The following is an 18,645-nucleotide window of genomic DNA, read 5'->3' as shown; positions in this document are numbered from 1 at the left end:
GCTTAGATTTTATGTCCAGCTCTTTGAGCATGAGCTAATGGACCATTCTCTCTCTGGTCATTCTCTCCTTAGATTCCATATTTTGCTTGGGCGGTTGCAATTTGAGCTCCCTCTCTGGCTTTCTGTCCTCCAATTACTCCGGGGTCAGGCGCCTGGCATGCCCCTGGCAGACACGCGTCTCCCTGCTCCATCTCTGGCAACCTAGGCATCCTACTCATCTTCTGAGGTTGAGTTAGGCTCCCCTTGCAATCCAGTTCCCTCAACTGGGTCCTCTCACACCTCATCCTCTATAAGTGCCTCATTGGCATTATCATCATCCTCTCCTGAGGTGGACTTCCACCTCTGCACCTCGTCAAAGGCTCTGAGGCCAACCCCAAAATCAAGTTTGGTATCCCTCCTGTCTGTTCCAGCCCCCTCTGTTTCCAGAGTTTCATGAGCTCTGAGGGTGTCAACGCTATACAGCTCGAGCTCCATGGTGAGAAAACAAAATGGAGGATAGGGCACTTAAATTTAGGAAAAGGATAAAACAGCCAATTGAAAAGTAGGAAGAATTCAAAAAGAGGTCAACTCTGGTGTCAAATTATTTATCTGGGATTTTTGTGTAACACAAATCACTGTATGGTACTGCTCAAACACAAGTCCTGATCCACACCTCTGAACACCAATGTGAGAAATTGGGTTGTTGATTGACTGGGGTATGAGCCCTGTTCAAGCTACAGCCACAATACCTTGCAGGGTGAATCATAAAAAGTCACAAAATTGATCTGTGCTTAGCCCTAGGTAGCTTGTCACACAAGGTAGTCAGGTTTAACTTAGAGGCAATGTGTTAAGTATTTATATTGCACACAGAGTAATAAAGTGAAAATACAACACAAAAAAACACCAAGTGAGAACAACAGAGTACATTTTAATAAATTATTTAGTAGAAACTAGTGCCTAAAAGGTCAAATCAGAAACCGTGGCCATCTAGTTCCACAAGACTGGGAAAAAGTATAAAAATATGGACTACTGCAAAGGAGCACGGTTCGGATACATGAAGTGCAATGGGCCGGGACATGACTTGCATTCAGACTTAGAAGAAATTCTGAGAAAAAATGTTTTGAGAAGGTAAAGTTCAGTGGAGCAAGGCTACAGGCGGTCTCCGAGGAGGGAGTATTTTTTTCATGCAACCTTGAGTGTGAGTCTTGGTGGAAATGTTTACATTGGGACTTAGGCCCTCAACATGACCCTGGCGGAGAGTGATAAAGTGGTGGTAATACTGCCAGCAGGGTGGCGGTAATTACCACCAAATAATGACCATGGCGGTTAACTCCCATAGACAGCCAATGTACCACACCAACCGCTGGGGCAGAAACAACACTAATAATGATGGTAGCTGTCAACAGCCAGATAGAAGACAAAGTACTGCCCACCATATTTTGACACATCAATCCGCCACGTTTTCCGGGGCGGTATCAACGCCATCAAAAGCCTGCCAGAAACGCATCACAGAAGCGCAAAGACTCACCATTGGAGAAACAGGGAAGAACAATGTTGCCATGGAACCAGAACTGCAAGTCTTCCCGTTGCTCATCTATGTCATGCTCCAACTGGAACACCAACGCCGACGAAGACGACAACAGTGAGTACAACCGCCTAGCACACAAGGGAGGAAGGGAGGAAAACGAGAGTGACACACACACACATGACACACACCTGATACACACACACCATGCACACAACCAGCTGCAGACGAAAAACAATGGCACACGATATACGGCAGAATAATGCAAGGACAACAAGAATGCAGTAATGAGAATGTATTGATATAAACAGCTACTAAATAATCCATATACAGAATGTGAAGGCACACCTAAAGAATTGATATTCAACAATTGCAATTATATTATATAGGATTTCCCAAGAACATATTTCCAAAAATCAAGTATTAGCATATGAATTAAATTAAATTAAATTCCAATTTCGAGTCAATACTCGGTCCCAAGCCGAAAGTCAGCAGTCCAAATTGTATATTCCTTCGATAATTGTTCACACTATCAAGTTCATAGTTCCAAAAGCTATTTCCAATCCATCATGTGTCAAACAGTTTCATTTCTTGATGTTCCATAGATTAACTCATGTATCTTTACATCAGAGTTCTCAATAATCTCTTATTTATCCGTTCTCAATAATCTCTTACTCGTCCGTCTTACTTGTCCGTCAACACGTGTTTCATCCGGGGGTACCCCTGGACATCCTCAGGACCTTCAAAAATAATATACCCATAAATGCTGCATCTTAAATCAACATAAACATTATGGGGGTCATTCTGACCTCGGCGGTAAAAGGCGCTTACCGCCGGTCAGAAGACCGCCATAACACCGCCGCGGTCGCGGTACACCGCCACGGTCATTCTGACCCGCAACTGGCAAACCGCCAAAAACCCGACATCCACAAAAGTCCGCCACACCAACGGGCAGCGCAAAACAGGCGATGACCAAACCTCCACCGTCACGCCAACAGAAATACGCCCATGCCATTCCGACCCACAAATCCCCGCAGCGGTCTTTCAACCGCGGTATTCCATTGGCGGTACACACCGCCGCGCTCAAAATACACACACCTTTACAAAACACTACCACATTGGACAAATCAAAATACACACACCTGAGACACATACACACACCACTCCCACACACCCAATTAAATATAAAACACACACCCACATCACCCACAAACCCTTACGACCACAATTGCGACAGAAGGACAGGTAGAGACAGCACAGCATAGAGTAGACCATTACACAGAGGCAAATCACAACATCACCCACACAATTTCCATGCACAAAACACCATACACCACCACACTCACCACACACTACAACACATACACCACCCCTCACCTCATCCACACCACCCCATGGCACCCCAAAGACACCCCAGGTTCTCTGACGCAGAACTCAGGGTCATGGTGGAGGAAATAGTTTGTGTAGAGCCCCAGCTCTTCGGAGCACAGGTGCAGCACACCACCATTGCCAGGAAGATGGAGCTATGGAGCAGAATAGTGGACAGGGTCAACGCTGTGGGACAGCATCCACGCAATCGGGACGACATCAGGAAGTGGTGGAACGACCTACGGGGGTAGGTGCGTTCCATGGTATCAAGGCACAACATCGCGGTACAGCGGACTGGCGGCGGACCCCCACCTACTCCCCCAGAATTCACAGCATGGGAGGAGGAAGTCTTGCACATCCTGCATCCTGAGGGCCTCTCAGGAGTAGGCGGAGGAATGGACTCTGGTAAGGCAAATCTCCACTACTTCATTCCCCCCACCCCAGCTGCATGCCAAATCATACCCCCACCCTCACCCCCACCCCCATCACACCAACTCCTTGCAAATGGCTCACCATCACAACCCACCCATCCCAAAACCTAGCCCTGCATGCCTCCCCAAAGCATGGACACTCATCACCAAAGCATGCCCACTGCACACACCCATCACCCCCACAAGCCACCGTCACAAAAGCACCCACAAGGGAATGCCAGCACTGGGGTACACGGCCACCCACCCATTACACGAAATGCCACAGAAAGAAGCAATAACCATACTCTTATACCCCTGCAGGACCCGAACGCCACCACACCGCCACGGAGGGTCCAGAGATGTCCATCCCACCCCCAGAAGAGGCCCCCAGTGATGACAGCAGCTCTGTCTCCCTGGACCCAGATGACCAGCCCGGCCCATCGGGGACCTCGGGACAGTCGGTTCCCCACAGTCAGCCACAGGCTACACCTGACCTAACCCTCTCTGGGAACACCAGCACAGCTCCCACCCAGCGGGCCCATGCCTCTGTCTCCAGGACACGTCAATCAGTGGTGTGTCCACCACTACAGGGCACCCAGGTTGACCCACCACCCCAACAACAACAGGGACCTGGGGGCAGTGGTAGTGGGCACACCGTCCAGGGGACAGAGGCCCAGGGAAACAGGGGAACTGGGAGGGCTGCTGTGCGACAGGGGGGGGACAGGCCCAGGGAACCGACTCTCCAAGAGGCCCTCTCCTCCATCATGGGAGCATACCACCGCTCCCAGGAGACGATGGCTACGGTACTGGCCAGGTTCCAGGAGATCCAGGTACTGCAGGAGGAACAGTACATGGGGTTCAGAGAGGAACTGAGGAACATTAGTTCCGCAATGGGGACCATCGTCTTGGCCCTTAGCCAGATAGTCACCACATTGCGGGACCATGTGGCACCACAAAGGGCCCCTGTCACTAGCCTGGACCAGGAACAGCCTACCACCTCCGCCGGCGCTAGTGGACAGGAGGCCCCCACACAACGACAGGCCACCAGAACCCCACCTTCTGCAGAAGAAGAACCACCCCGCAAGCGGCACCTGAGATCTCACAAGAAGACAGAGTAGGATGCCAAGACCCCCGCCAGCAAAGGGAAAACAATGTAGCTCCGCATGTATTTCATCAGGGCAGACAACACTCTGGACAAAACCTTAGAAAACATAGGCTGAGACATCCCTGATGATATGGCCACTGTTGTTTGGAATGATCCACTTGCCAAAAAATTGAATACTGACAGAACCTGCACCAGAGGGGGAATCCCTGTGGGTTGGCGAATGGGGGACATCAGGTCTGGCTCCAGCTGGGCACACAGTTCCTGTATAGTGGCTCTGTCAAGCCTGTATGTCAGTATGACATGTCTTTCTTCCATTGTCGACAGGTCCACCAGCGGTCTGTACACGGGAGGATTCCTCCATCTCCTCGCAAGTCCCAGCGGACGGTGCCTAGGAAGGACAACATGGAGCACAGAGTCAAGCAACCCACAGGTACGTAACCACAGCTTGCACAGTACACGATTCGCTATGCATTGAATGTCTTGTATGATTGGCAATGCAAGGCCTAGGCCTGTGTGACGCCGTAGAAATTAAGCCATGTGGGCCCTTGAAATGGCGGCTGCCTGACCTGTGAAGTGTGACAATGGGATGTGAGGTCAATGCGCTGGCGTGGCACACCGTGGCGGTAGGCGGTCGAAGACCGCGGCGCAAAGCAGCATTGGTTAACATTGAACCCTATGGGTCTCAGGAGCCAATGACGATGTGCGCCGGCGGACGCGGTACGCACCTCCGCGGGCGTGACCGCTATTTTCTATCTGCTTAATCACTCGAGACCTGATCATTCACAGGAGAGGACCTATACTGCAAGTGCTGCTGTGACCTCGGTCTGGAAGAGACAATGGCTGCTGCGACTGGGAAAAGGGCCCCTGCCTTCACATCTGAGGAATTGGAGAAACTTGTTGATGGGGTCCTCCCCCAGTATGCGCTACTCTACGGTCCTCCAGACCAACAGGTAAGTACACAGGGAGCACGTTGTATGGCCTATGCCTGTGTTTAGTGGGGTGGATGTAAGATGGTGGGGAGGGGAGCGAATGAGGAATGCAACGCACGACAGATGAGAGCATGTGCCACATGGCAAGGTTGGGGAGGGGGGGCCACTCACATCGACCATGCAGAAAAGTGATGATATTTCTTTTCCCACCCTGTCCATGTCACATAGGTCAGCGCCCATCAGAAGATCGACATTTGGCGTGCCATCGCCAAGGACGTCCGGGCCCTGGGGGTCCACAACAGACGGGGCACCCACAGCCGCAAGAGGTGGGAGGACATCCGCCGCGGGAGCAGAAAGACCGCCGAGGCTCTGCTGGGGATGGCCTCCCATCCTACGAGGGGTGCCACACGGCAATTGACCCCCCTGATGTCCCGGATCCTGCCGGTGGCCTACCCCGATTTGGATGGGCGCGTGAGGACATCCCAGCAGACACAAGTAGGTGAGTCTCAGCACATTCTGCTATATCAGCGCACAGTGGAGGTGTCTGGGTGGTGGAGGAGGGCTGTGGCTATCTCTAGGCCAGGGCGGTTTCTGTAGGCTAGGCCCCTCCGTTAGGCATGGCCCGGTGCCCCCGCCCCCCACCTCTGTAGGGTGCTAAGTACAGCTATCCATGGCCCGGGCTCACCTATGTGTGCAGTTGTCCTCCATAGACTTGTAGGCCAAGTCACAATAATTGAGTAGTGTACGCCAAGTGCGCGGCGTAGTGCAGGGGGCTTCTGTGTCTGTCCTCTCCGCCAACGGTGCCGCCAATGCATGCACTCAACATGTCTTTCTTTCTTATCCCCCCCTTTTTTTGGGGTTTCCTGTTCATGTGTGCATTAGCATCATCAGGCGGAGGAGAAGTGGCATCGGCGCACGAGGGAGCTGCAGCTCACATGGCCCCGGAGGGCCCTGCAACCGACTCCGAATTCACCAGTGAGACGGAGGGTGAGGGGAGCACCACAACGGGGACCCGTGGAGACGTCAGTGACACCGACACGTCCTCGGAAGGGAGCTCCCTTGTGGTGGCGGCAACATCCGTGCCCACCGCAACAACAGGTACAGCCGCCACCCAGCGCACCAGCTCCGCCCTCCCAGCAGCCCCTCAGCGTTCGCCCCGTGCCCGCTCGGCCAGGAAGCCGGGCATCTCCTTCGCCCCAGGCACCTAAGGCCCTGCCCCAGTTTCCCCTGCTGCCCTCAGTGCGGAGATCATTGACCTCCTCCAGACGCTCATTGTTGGGCAGTCTACCCTTTTGAATGCCATCCAGGGGGTGGAAAGGGAGGTGCATCGGAGCAATGCATACCTGGAGGGCATTCATTCGGGTCAGGCTGCCCATCAGCGATCGTTCAACGCTCTGGCCTCAGCACTGACGGCAGCCATTGTCCCTGTCTCCAGCCTCCCTCCTCCAACTCCCTCCACCCAGTCCCACTCCCCTGTTCCTCTGCCTATCCCAGACACACCTACAGACCAGCCTGCACACACATCAACACCCAAGGGCAGCTCATCCAGACATAAGCACCACAGATCACACAAGCATTCACCCAAGCAACATCCACATGCAGACATGCCAACAGCCACTGCCTCCTCTGTGTCCCCCTCCTCCTCGTCTCCCTCCTCCCTCCCTGTGACGTCTCCACTCACACATGCATGCACAACATCATCAGCCACTACGTCCATCACCAGCACACCCACCAGAACACTCCGCACACGTGCAGTCACCACCCCCACTGCTATTTACACGTCCCCTGTGTCCTCTCCCAGTGTGTCTGTCACCCCCTCTTCCAAACCACACAAACGCAGGCAGCCACCCACCCAACAGCCATCCACCTCACGACAGCCTCTGTCACAAGCACCTGCACCCATAGACAGCACACTTGACTCTCCTACAACCACGTCCTCTTCCTCCACTCCCATGCCCACTGCACCTACCCTTCCCATTGTTCCTAAAAAGTTTTTCCTCTCCAAAATGAACCTCTTTGCATCACCTGACCCACCCCCTCCATCTCGTAAGAGTCCAAACAGCACCTCAGCCACCACAAGCCCTGCACCTACCAGGACCATAGTTCAGGGCTATTGGAGTCTACCAGCTCCTAGGGCCGGAACATCGGCCAGCAGCAAGGGGACAGCCATCCCACCCCCTGGGAAAAGAACCAAAAAAGGGAAGGGCCGGCGCAACAGGCCTGAGACGGCTGCCCCCAAGGACACTACCCTTGTACCGTCACCTGGCACATCCACAAAGGGAGGCAAGGGCCCCAGAGATTCGGCGAAGGAGGGCAAGGGCAGCAGGGTGGACAAGTCCGGCAGCAGGCGAGCTGCCCAGGAGGGCCCCACCAGCCCCATTTCGCGTGTGACGGAGGACACCCACGGGCCCAGGACTCCAGCACAGGAGGGCCCCGCTAGCGAAAGGTCGGATGGCGACTGAGCGGGAATTATTGGCCAGATCCGGTTCCCCAGGAACACAAGACAACCACCGCTGAACAGGGCCCCGCCGTGACAAGCGCCGCTGAACAGGGTCCGCCGTCTCAAGAACCGCTGAACAGGGCCCCGCCGTGACAAGCACCGCTGAACAGGGCCCCGCCGTCTCAAGAACCGCTGAACAGGGCCCCGCCGTGACAAGCACCGCTGAACAGGGCCCCGCCGTGACAAGCACCGCTGAACAGGGCCCTGCCATCTCAAGAACCACTGAACAGGGCCCCGCCATGACAAGCACCGCTGAACAGGGCCCCGCCGTCTCAAGCACCGCTGAACAGGGCCCCGCCATCTCAAGCACCGCTGAACAGGGCCCGCCATGACAAGCACCGCTGAACAGGGCCCCGCCGTCTCAAGAACCGCTGAACAGGCCCCGCCGTCTCAAGAACTGCTGAACAGGGCCCCGCCATGACAAGCACCGCTGAACAGGGCCCCGCCGTGACAAGCACCGCTGAACAGGGCCCCGCCGTCTCAAGAACCGCTGAACAGGGCCCCGCCGTGACAAGCACCACTGAACAGGGCCCCGCCATGACAAGCACCGCTGAACAGGGCCCCGCTGTGACAAGCACCGCTGAACAGGGCCCCGCCGTCTCAAGCACCGCTGAACAGGGCCCCACCATCTCAAGAACCGCTGAACAGGGCCCTGCCGTCTCAAGAACCGCTGAACAGGGCCCCGCCATGACAAGTACCGCTGAACAGGGACCCGCTGTGACAAGCACCGCTGAACAGGGCCCCGCCGTCTCAAGCACCGCTGAACAGGGCCCCGCCGTGACAAGCACCGCTGAACAGGGCCCCGCCGTCTCAAGAACCGCTGAACAGGGCCCCGCCGTGACAAGCACCGCTGAACAGGGCCCCGCCGTCTCAAGAACCGCTGAACAGGGCCCCGCCGTGACAAGCACCGCTGAACAGGGCCCTTCCTGTCAAGCACCGCTCCGCTGGGCCCTTCCTGTCAAGCACCGTTCTGCTGGGCCCTTCCTGTCAAGCACCGCTCCGCTGGGCCCTTCAACTCAAGCACCGCTCCGCTGGGCCCTTCCTGTCAAGCACCACTCCTCTGGGCCCTTCCTGTCAAGCACCGCTCCGCTGGGCCCTTCCTGTCAAGCACCGCTCCGCTGGGCACCACCGTCTCTGAACTGCTCCGCTGGGCCCTTCCTGTCAAGCACCGCTCTGCTGGGCCCTTCATCTCAAGCACCGCTCCGCTGGGCCCTTCCTGTCAAGCACTGCTCCGCTGGGCCCTTCCTGTCAAGCACCGCTCCGCTGGGCCCTTCAACTCAAGCACCGCTCCGCTGGGCCCTTCCTGTCAAGCACCGCTCCGCTGGGCCCTTCAACTCAAGCACCGCTCCGCTGGGCCCTTCCTGTCAAGCACCGCTCCGCTGGGCACGGCCGTCTCTGAACTGCTCCGCTGGGACCTTTCTGTCAAGCACCGCTCCGCTGGGCCCTTCCTGTCAAACACCGCTCCGCTGGGCCCTTCCTGTGAAGCACCGCTCCGCTGGGCCCTTCCTGTCAAGCACCGCTCTGCTGGGCACCGCCGTCTCTGAACTGCTCCGCTAGGCCCTTCCTGTCAAGCACCGCTCCGCTGGGCCCTTCATCTCAAGCACCGCTGGCCCATTGGCAGGGCCGGATCTGTGTCGGGCAGGGCTTCACGAAGCACTCTGGCCAACATGCCTCCTCCATAACCAGTGGAGTCTGTAATCCACCTGATGGACTGTGGCTTTGCACTTCCCAGGATGTGACAGTGGTCAACCCACCCACTGTAGAGACTTGAGAGACTGTGGCTTTGCACTCCCCAGGATGGTACAGTGGGCAATCCACCCACTGTAGAGACTTGAGAGACTGTGGCTTTGCACTCCCCAGGATGGTACAGTGGGCATGGAGGCCCCTCGTGGATCTGGCGTCGTGGCCTCATGTGGCTGAGGTGCCCCCCCTTCCCTTCCCCCTGAGGTGCCTGTAGTTTTATTATCTGATGCCCCAGCAGTGTTCTCTCCAATGGAATCTGGTCTTGTGTGTGGGCTTTGCCCATGTGTTTATGCACATTGGCCCACGAACAATGGAAGGTAGCCAATATGTGCCGGACTTTTGGACTATGTATATATTGTTCATGTTGTAATATATTTTATTTAGATATTTCATATTTCACTTAACTTCAAATATGCTATAATATACTTCAATTTTCATGATCAATTTATTTTGTCTTTGCATTCTTCCGGGGGGTTTGGGGGGTGTCACTCTGACTTGTTGCTATGCATTGGTGTGTAGGGATTTGGGGGGGGGGGGTGGGGGAGTGGGTGAGTCGCGTATGTGTGTGCCCATAACCTTTTCTCCTCCCCCCTCCCCTGTGTCGTAGGTGCAGTACTCACCGTTGTCGTCTGCGCCGGCGTTCGTGCTCCTGGTAGAGGAGCAGGTAGACAATAGCTGGTAGGATGTTTAATTCGGGTTCCATGCTGTCCAGATTCCTCGTGGAGTGTATAGAGGTGAGCGTTTTCCTGTTCGTAGTCTGTTTCCGCCGTGTTTTTATCGGCGGGGCTCCCGCACCGGAAAAGGTGGCGGATTGGCGGCTCGTGATAGGGTGGGCGGTACATTGTCTGCCGCCTGTCTGTTGGCGGTGACCGCCGCGCTGTTTGTTTGTCCCGCTGTGGCGGTCGGACTGTTAAAGTGACGGGCTGTGTTGGCGGTTCCCGCCAGGGTCAGAATTCCATTTTTTTTACCGCCTGCCTGTTGGCGGTTTGGCCGCCGCTTTAACACCGACCGCCAGGGTTGGAATGACCCCCTATATTCCATATTACATTATTAATATTACACCAATAGATCTATATTCAATAGTGGGAACTATGCTAATCAAATAACATCAAGTAAAATCAAATAGGAATACCAATACTCGGTTTAACTGTAATCAAAATAAATTCAGATCTTTTATAACGAAGTACCATTTGGGTCAGGCACATTCACGTATTTTGAAATATCCATTTTGTGTAAAATTCATATCACATATCCTAATTAAATTTCTTATGTCATTTCTGAATTCAAATCTAGCTTGCCTTTGAACAAATAATTTAATATTATGAAATACCTTTTCATCCAAAGCTGTGTTCCACCTATAGCACTTTGTTTCATTCTATCTTACTTCAATGTACATAAATTGTGGCTAAAAATAAATAAAATAAAAGAATACATCTGTAATCATTGTGTCTTATTATCTTTGTGTAGATATACATCAGGATAATAATTCCTTTTTGTAAAAACTCACCTCACTCCATATGATGGTTCCACTTATATTATATTATTTGCATCTCACCGCATTTCCAATAGAATCTATCAAAATAGAATCATAAGTCAGCCACTTAACCTATAAACATATATCTCCATATACTCACATAAAGTATTACCATTAACATTCTTATCCTACCTGTTTTTGAAACTCTGTCGTCCGCGAGTACGCCGACTGTTTAATTTCTTTTCACAAACCGAGTTCACCCAACTCGGTCTTATTTAAACACTGCGGTTGTTCCATAAAAATAAACAACGGACTACACACTCTTCCATGTCTTCCTTTCCATGTCTGTGAAATAGAGGTAAAAAGCGGACTGTTTTTTCATTAATACAATTAACCTTCCCGATCATCTCGTTTATGCTGACTCTTTACCCAGCCTCATATTACCGGATAGTTTACTTACGCGCTGATTATTCGCGAGTGTACTGGCTGTTAAATTACCTTTTACCAAGTCGAGATATCCCGACTCGGTCTTATTTCCACACCGCAGTTATTCCATAGAAATAAAAATCAACAACGGACTACATATTCCTTCATGTCCGTGTAAATTAGACATGAGAAACGGACTGTTTTCTCATTATTGTGATTATCCTTCCCGATCTTCTCATGTATATTAACTATCTTCTCAGCCTCATAGACAAAACAGGGTGTGGCAATAGGCACCAGATTTTCCCCCTCATATGCTAATTTGTTTATGGGGTGGTTTGAAGAATATTGGGTCTGGGGCCCGGGAACAGCAAGATGGCATTCACACATTTTGTACTGGGGTCGATATATCGACGATTGTTTTATGTTATGGACAGGAGATGTGATGTCATTAGATAGTTTTTGTGATCATCTTAACGCAAATGAAGTGAACATTAAGGGGGTGATTCTGACCGCGGCGGTCGGCGGTCGGCGGTCGCCGCCCGCCAAGCGGTTCCCGCCGAAAGACCGCAGCGGTCATTCTGGCTTTCCCGCGGGGCCGGCGGGCGACCGCCAGAAGACTGCCGGCCGGCCCAGCGGGAAAGCCCCGTCAACAAGGAAGCCGGCTCAGAATTGAGCCGGTGGAGTTGAAGTGGTGCGACGGGTGCAGTGGCACCCGTCGCGATTTTCACTGTCTGCACAGCAGACAGTGAAAATCTTTGTGGGGCCCTCTTACGGGGGCCCCTCGACAACCCATACCGCCATCCTGTTCCTGGCGGGCGAACCGCCAGGAACAGGATGGCGGTATGGGGTGTCAGAATCCCCATGGTACCGCCGCGGTCAGAATGCCCGGCGGAGCACCGCCAGCCTGTTGGCGGTGCTACCGCCAACCTCCGCCCTGGCGGTATTTACCACCAGGGTCAGAATGACCCCCTAAGTTTACATATAAGTACAGTGAGACCTGCATAGAATTTTTAGATGTGGAACTATTTGTGAGTAACAATAAAATAGAAAGTAGACTATATCGTAAGCCAACATCTTGTAATACTTTATTACATGCAACTAGTGCGCACCCAAAGCAGCAGATAGAAGCTATACCGTTAGGGGAGATGTTTAGACCTCGAAGAAATTGCAGCAGAGACTGTGATTTTCGAAAGGCCATTGAGGATATGGGATACAGGTTTGCAGCAAGGGGTTACTCGAGGACAGTGATACGTAAGTCTCAAGAGAAGGCTTTAAGGATTTCTCGTTCACAGACACTAATGTCATTTACCCGGAAAGATAGGGAAAGAAAGAAGGACTGTACTCAGAATTTAAGAATTGTATTGGACTATACGGAAAGCTCGCAAAGACTGCTGAGAATTATGAGGAAACATTGGACTTTACTTACTTAGGATGGAATATTGAGCAAATTTATTGGTAATAAACCAGAGGTTTCATTTAGGAGGGGTAGTACCCTTAATAATATCCTAAGCCCAAGTTATTTTTTGGACAGTAAGAAATCGGATTGGCTCAATGTACGAAATGTGGGTTTCTATAGATGTGGATCTTGTGCAATGTGCAAATGGGCGTGGCAAGCCAAAAATGACTTCTTTGATACTAATGGTTATAAGGTGAATATAAAAGTACACATAGATTGTAACACTAGATATGTTGTTTACATGATTGTTTGTAGATGCGAAAGAATTTATGTGGGTAGTACGAAACGCCCCCTCAAAGTGAGAGTCTCTGAACAATGGAGAGCGATTAGGCAAGAAGATGAGAGGTATTCAATAGTCTCTCATATGAAAGTATGTGATGCACAAGGAAACCATAAAACATTCAGATTTTTTGGTTTTGGTTACTGTGGAGTAAATCCAAGAGGGGGTAACAGAGAATTGGCCCTACGTAGAAGGGAGTCGATATGGATTATGCGACTAGGGGCGGTAGAACAAGGGTTAAATACCGATTATGAGATGGAGTATTTTCTTGGGGACAACTAATGTGATACGATATATATTCTGACACTATGCTTTAGAATATTTTCTGATTTTGAATCTCTGGTTTACTTCTGAACAACCGATTGGAATTTACAATGGAACATTATTTATTTATTTATGAAAACTTTATTCGAATTCTCTCAGTTTTCTGCATATAGATTAGTTTTTGAAGTGTTGGAGTATTCAGTTCATCTCATTTCTCTTTGGAAATCTGTTGATAACATATTGTATTAATATATCAATAGTGGGTAATTATCATAAAGGTTACATGTAGGTTATAACTAATATATGGACATAATCGGTGCGCAAGTAAACTATTTGAAAATATGAGGCTGAGAAGATAGTTAATATACATGAGTAGATCGGGAAGGATAATCACAATAATGAGAAAACAGTTCGTTTCTCATGTCTAATTTACACGGACATGAAAGAATATGTAGTCCGTTGTTGATTTTTATTTCTATGGAATAACTGCGGAGTGGAAATAAGACCGAGTCGGGATATCTCAGCTTGGTAAAAGGTAATTTAACAGCCAGTACACTCGCGAATAATCAGCGCGTAAGTATACTATCCGGTAATATGAGGCTGGGTAAAGAGTCAGCATAAACGAGAAGATCGGGAAGGTTAATTGTATTAATGAAAAAACAGTCCGCTTTTTACCTCTATTTCACACTGACATGAAGGAGTGTGTAGTCCGTTGTTTATTTTTATGGAACAACCACAGTGTTTAAATAAGACCGAGTCGGGTGATCTCGGTTTGGTGAAAAGAAATTAAACAGTTGGCGTACTCGCCGACGACAGAGTTTCAAAAACAGGTAGGATAAGAACGTTAATGGTAATACTTTATGTGAGTATATGGAGATATATGATTATAGGTTAAGTGGCTGACTTATGATTCTATTATGATAGATTCTATTGGAAATGCAGTGAGATGCAAATAATATAATATAAGTGGAACCGTCATATGGAGTGAGGTGAGTTTTTACAAAAAGGAATTATTACCACGATGTATATCCACAAAAAGACAATAAGACACAATGATTACAGATGTATTATTTTATTTTATTTATTTTTAGCCACAATTTTTGTGCATTGAAGTAAGATAGAATGAAACAAAGTGCTGTAGGTGGAACACAGCTTTGGATGAAAAGGTATTTTATAATATTAAATTATTTGTTCAAAGGCAAGCTAGATTTGAATTCAGAAATTACATAAGAGATTTAATTAGGATATGTGATATGAATTTTACACGAAATGGATATTTTAAAATACGTGAATGTGCCTGACCCGAATGGTACTTCGTTATAAAAGATCTGAATTTATTTTGATTACAGTTAAACCGAGTATTGGTATTCCTATTTTATTTTACTTGATGTTATTTGATTAGCATAGTTCCCACTATTGAATATAGATCTATTGGTGTAATATTAATAAATTAATATGGAATATAATGTTTATGTTGATTTAAGATGCAGCATTTATGGGTATATTATTTTAGAAGGTCCTGAGGAAGTCCAGGGGTACTCCCCGGATGAAACACGTGTTGATGGACAAGTAAGACGGACGAGTAAGAGAGTATTGAGAATGGATAAATAAGAGATTATTGAGAACTCTGATGTAAAGATACATGAGTTAATCTATGGAACATCAAGAAATGAAACTGTTTGACACATGATGGATTGGAAAGAGCTTTTGGAACTATGAACTTGATAGTGTGAACAATTATCGAAGGAATATACAATTCGGACTGCTGATTTTCGGCTTGGGACCGAGTATTGACTCGAAATTGGAATTTAATTTAATTCATATGCTAATACTTGATTTTTGGAAATATATTCTTGGAAAATCCCATATAATATAATTGCAATTGTTGCATATAAATTCTTTACGTGTGCCTTCACATTCTGTATATTGTCGGTTAACTTTGTTACCATTTAGGTTTTTTCTTAGGGGGTGACACCCTAGTGTTGAGCACCGTAAGTAATTTCACATGAGGCATTAGGATTGAGTAAGTAGGGGCGCCAGTCACTCTTCAGTATTCACCCTCCTTTAATATTTATACTAAATAATCCAATTGTACGTGAAACAGATATGCTGCTGCCCAGTCCAATGTACTAAGGGCCCATGTGGCCACAAGGCACAGTGCAAGGCCCAACACGAATCCTGACTTCATCCGATAGAACCCTGCAGGGGCATCAGTTTGCAAGTGGGCAGTCACCTCAGGGGGATGTGGGGTGGGGGGTCCCTCAGCCGAATATGGGAACAAGCACACTGGTTCTGAAGGGGGCTCCATGCCTATTTCTCAGTGCCGGGGAGTGAAAGGCCACAGTCTCTCAAGTTGGTGTCTTTCCCACTGGTTCTGGAGTGGGCTCCATGCCCATTACTCTGTGCTGGGGAGTGCAAGGCCACAGTCTCTCAGGTGTCTTTCCCACTTGTTCTGGAGGGGGCTCCATGCCCATTACTCTGTGCTGAGGTGTGCAATGCCACTGTCTCTCAGGTGGGTGTCTTTCCCACTGGTTCTGGAGGAGGATCCATGTCCATTACTCTGTGCTGGGGAGTGAAAGGCCACAGTCTCTCTTGTGGGGAACATGCCCACTGCTCCTGGAGGGGGCCCCTCATACGGAAGCCCCTGGCGGGTGGCCTACATGCCCTCCGCTGGTGGTGATGGCTGTACTGTGTCATCTGGAGGTCAGGGCTGAACTGTGGTGGCAGGTGATGGTGTCTCCTGGGCAGCCTCTGCTGGTGGTGAGAGCTGAACTATGGTGGCAGGTGGAGGTGCCTCTTAGGCAGCCTCTGCTGCTGGTGAGGGCTGAACAGTGGTGGCAGGTGAAGGTGCCTCCTCAGCAGCCTCTGCTGGTTGCGAGGGATGCATTTCCTCAGCTGGCGGTGGGGGCCTGTGACCACTGGTGGTGGTGGAGGTGTCACCCAGACAGCCTCCGCTGGAGTCGAGGGCTTCTTCCCCTTCATGGCAGGAGGCGTGGGATCCTTACTCTTCCTGGCAGGGGCTTCTTCCCCTTCATGGCAGGTTTTGCGTGTTCATTAGCCTTCTGGGCAGGAGTCAAGGGCTTCTTCCCCTTCATGGCAGGAGGTGCAGGCTCTTTCCCCTTTATGGCAGGAAGTGGGGGATCCTTAACCTTCTTGGCTGGTGGAGTGGGATTCTTCACTGACTTGCCACCACGACTAGGTGACGCCACCACTGTCGTTGGGACCCTACTTTTTCAGACAGGGGGAGGGAAGAGGTCAAGTTGGGCAAGGAAAAGCTTCTTAGGGATGGTGGGGCAGGAAGAGGGAGGAGATGGGAGTGAAGGTTGAGGGAGTGGTTGTAGGAGGTGTATGTCTGCTGGATTTGGGTGCAGGTGCATGGGCAGTGTGTTGATGTGAAGGGGATGGCTGTTGGGTGTGTGAGTTCTTGTGTTTGTGTCCTTTAGGAGCGGGACAGACAGGGTGGGAGAGGATGCATGCATGGATGTTGTGGAGGTGTCTGCTAGTGAGGAGTGTTTGCTGCTTGGTGTGGTGATGCTGGTGGTAGATGTTGATGCAGTGCATGCAGGTGTGAGTATGGACTTGACTGTGAGGGGGGTGGAGGAGGAGGAGGGGGATATAGTGGAGGCAATGGATGTGATTGTGTCTGTAACTGGCTGGTGTTTGCGTGAGTGCTTGTGGGATGAAGTGTGGTACCTGTGTTTGACTGTGCCACTTGTGTGTTGTCTTGTATGCATGCCCATCTGTATGTATGCCTGGGATGGGTTGGGGTTGAGGAGACTGGGTCTGGGAAGAGGCATTTGGAGGGGGGATGGTAGAAACAAGGACAATGGCTGCCATCAGAGAGGGGGCCAGAGCCTGAATCAATCTATGTTGGGCCGCCAATGGATGCCCTCAGGAATGCATTGCATTGTTGCATCTGGGATGCCAGCCCCTGGATGGCATTCACAATGGTTGACTGCCCTACAGAGATGGATCTCAGGAGGTCAATAGCCTCCTCACTCAGGGCAGCAGGGCTCTCTGGGGCAGGGCCTGAGGTGCCTGGGGCAAAGGAGATGCCCACCCCCCTGGGTGAGCGGGCACAGACAACGCGCTGAGGGGCTATTGGGAGGTCAGTGCTGGTACGGGGTGGTGGCTGTACCTGCAGCTGGGGTGGTCACAGATGTGTCCGCCACCACCAGGGAGCTTCCATCGGAGGAGGTATCTGAGTCTGTGTTGTCACCTTCTGTCTCTGCCGTGGTGCTCCCCTCACCCTCTGTCCCACTGGTTCCCTCAGCATCGGTGGACTCTGCCTCCTGGTTCCTGTGGGATGCAGTTCCCTCTGACGCAGGTGCCCCTGCTCCTCCGCCAGATGATGCTAATGCACACATGGACAGGATGACAGAAGAAAAAAAGAGGGAAGAGAGAAAAACAAAACAGTGGGTCAATTACTGCACCAGCACCACAGTTGGCATGCACAGCATCGTCACACAGAGGGATCAGGTTTGAGCACTATGCATTGCACTGCCAATGATTTGGCTAGATGCAACGGGAAGATGAGGGCCACACACCACCAACTGCACCCCTCTTGGGACCCACAAAGCCATGACTAATATGGAATGCTAACAAGCTAGATTACCTGCGTTTGCCATGCACCCATTACCCTAGAGTTGACTCACACTGTTATTTCTGGCCTGGCCTTAGGGGCACCCACTAACTCACATCCTCCAGTCGGATCCCATGCAACCTGCCAAATATTTTAATAATGCCCACTGACAGGTTCTGACAGATAACCTATCCTTGTTGAGAGGCCATCCCCAGCAGGGCCTCTGTGTTCTTCCGTACCCAGCGTCTCAGATCCTCCCACCATTTCTGACAGTGGATACTCCGCCTGCCTACCACACGTCCTTGGTGATGGCATGCCATAGTCCCATCTTTTGATGGGCGCTGACCTGCAGAGGCGATACAGCTGGGAGGAGTCCATTACACATACAATCCAGCCTGTCACTCATATGGACCACTGATCCCATTTCGTTCACCATTGGCACACACATCGGACGGAGCACACCATGTACACCACCACATGACATCACCCCCCATGACACGATGCTTGCACATCCTGGTTCGAGGAGTGACTCTTGGAATTGATAAACTATGAGATCTAAGAATTTAAGGATTGTATCAGACTTTCTCTCTGTGACTGCTTTTAC

Source organism: Pleurodeles waltl, chromosome 4_1 (assembly GCF_031143425.1).
Source record: "Pleurodeles waltl isolate 20211129_DDA chromosome 4_1, aPleWal1.hap1.20221129, whole genome shotgun sequence".
NCBI classification, from domain to species: Eukaryota; Metazoa; Chordata; class Amphibia; order Caudata; family Salamandridae; genus Pleurodeles; species Pleurodeles waltl.
Note: the sequence above shows the minus strand (reverse complement) of the source record.